Below are 2,272 nucleotides of genomic sequence, written 5' to 3' on the forward strand. Positions count from 1 at the left end.
CTACTAGCACTGTGAAAGGGAAAAACAGAAAAAATTAGGAAACAAAACAGCTACATAAAATCAGTACATTGTATTTACATTTTAATGAGTTAGATCAAAATATGAATATCAAATCTACTGTTAACTTATAAGAATATGGACAATAAATATAGTTTTTAAATACTCCATTTTAAAGACATAAAGAAAAAAATAGATAAGAAGAACTAAAATAGGAAAAATGAAAAATGGAAAAACTAAATAAAAGTCCATAAAAGAACAAAGAAGGGTAAAAGATGGGTCAAATTAAGAATTGGTTGAAACGAGTTTATCCAAATTTATTTTTACTGACTAAAATTCAACCAATTTTAAATATGATCCTATCTGCTCATTTATCATGACTCCTGTACATACACTAAGAAAAGAGCTCACATTCAAGAAAAAAAAAACTGTGTGAAATAATTGTAATGGAGGAAAAACAAGTGAAATTTAAGTGAAAGAGAGGTAGGACATTGGGGAAAGGAAGCTATGGTTTTGTATCATTGGCTTCTACTGATACCCCTTCTCCTATGGTACCATCTCTCATTGCCGTTAAATCTTGTATGTTGAACTGCGCTCAGTCTCTTCGAAATGAAAGGGAATTCTTAAGAATATTTGGAGATTGTCCTCAAATTATTCGATGTTTTGGATTTAATGTCAGCTACGAAGATGACTTATATCTTTACAATTTGCTGCTCGAATTTGCCTCAGCTGGAAGCCTAGCTGATCGTATTGATGAACAAGGATTGCCTGAGTTTCAAGTCCAAAAGTACACCAAAAATGTTGTTTTAGGGCTCAGTTTGATTCACAAAAAAGGGATTATTCATTGCGACATAAAACCCCAAAACATTCTTCTTACTACTGATGGTGATGATGGACTGGCCGAGGTGGCAAATATAGCTGATTTCGGACTTTCCATAACATTGGAGCAGAACTGGAAAGAGAACGTGGGACACAGAGGAACTAGAAGGTACATGGCACTTGAAGCTCTAATTAAGAAGGAGTACTGCCCAGGAGTTGATATTTGGTCACTTGGATGCACTGTTTACGAGATGATCACTGGGAAACCCCTATGGGAAGCATCCGATTCAGATCATATGTTGGAGCGAATTAAGTATGAGGAACCAAATATTGAGAATCCCAAACTGTCTACTAAGGTAAAAGATTTCTTGAATGATTGTCTAGTCAGGAATCCAAGTGCGCGTTGGAGTGCATACATGCTCTTGAATCACTCATTTCTGAAATCAACTGACGATGTCCAACCTCCATATATGAAGAAGAGGCAATGTGATGGCATGTCCTTGTTATGCAAAAAACGCACAAAGACAGCATTCAGGACACAACCACACATTCGTGATTTGGTTACACAACTTGATTCAGATTCTAAAGATGAAAACTCGTGTTCATAAGTATGTTCTTCGTCTCCATAATTATCCTTCTTGTGTTGTGTTGCATAAATCAGAATGTTATATGAAATATTCCAAACCATAGTGTTATGTTCATCATTTGATTTTGTGATTTAATCTTTGTAACTTTATTTTTTGGCATCTATCTTGACTCTCTAATTGAGTTTTGTTGGTTTCTGTTAGGTTTCAGATCAATAATATTGAACATGACTGATACTCCACAAGAGTGGTTAGTATTATAACTCATAATAAATGATTATATACTCCCTAATTAACAATGTGTTACTTAAATAGGAAAAAGAGAAAGAGTTTAAATTTATCTATACAATACTCGAAATTGTTCAATTTTGCCTTTCATTACAATTTTTTGTCTAACCCTACTTGTGCGACCAGGTAAAAATCTCACTTTTTCCTTGATCGTTTATTTATATGTAAAAATTTATTAAAATTATAACAGAGTATTATATATGAATCCATAATTTTAAATTTACAAAAATTAAATCATAAATTTGTCTCTATTTTCTCCCATATATGTGAGCTTCTTAATTAATGCACTAATTTATTCACGGAATGAGGCAAAATTGTACATCTGTCTGCTTTATACATCTTTAATTAAATGCATATGTTAGACAACAAGCAAAAAAGGAAGTACAACAATTAGAAGAAGTAAAAAAAAACTAAAATAATAGAGCTAGAAAAAGAGCTAGCAATATTAAAAGAAATGTATGAAATTAAACAAAAAGAAAAAGAACAAAAAACAAAATTAGCAAATGAGATAATTAAATTTAAAGAAAAATTGCAATTAGAAGATGAATTAGAAGAAAAAGAAGAAAATAGCCAAGATAATCTAC

General features: G+C 31.8%; 1 pseudogene; it reads left to right on the forward strand.

Annotated features, from left to right (window-relative positions):
• The first annotated feature begins 443 nt into the window (after positions 1-443).
• LOC102606079 (mitogen-activated protein kinase kinase kinase 4-like) lies at positions 444-1,424 on the forward strand (annotated as a pseudogene).
• Positions 1,425-2,272: the final 848 nt, after the last annotated feature.

The sequence above is a fragment of the Solanum tuberosum genome, unplaced genomic scaffold, assembly GCF_000226075.1.
Source record: "Solanum tuberosum cultivar DM 1-3 516 R44 unplaced genomic scaffold, SolTub_3.0 scf00735, whole genome shotgun sequence".
NCBI classification, from domain to species: domain Eukaryota; kingdom Viridiplantae; phylum Streptophyta; class Magnoliopsida; order Solanales; family Solanaceae; genus Solanum; species Solanum tuberosum.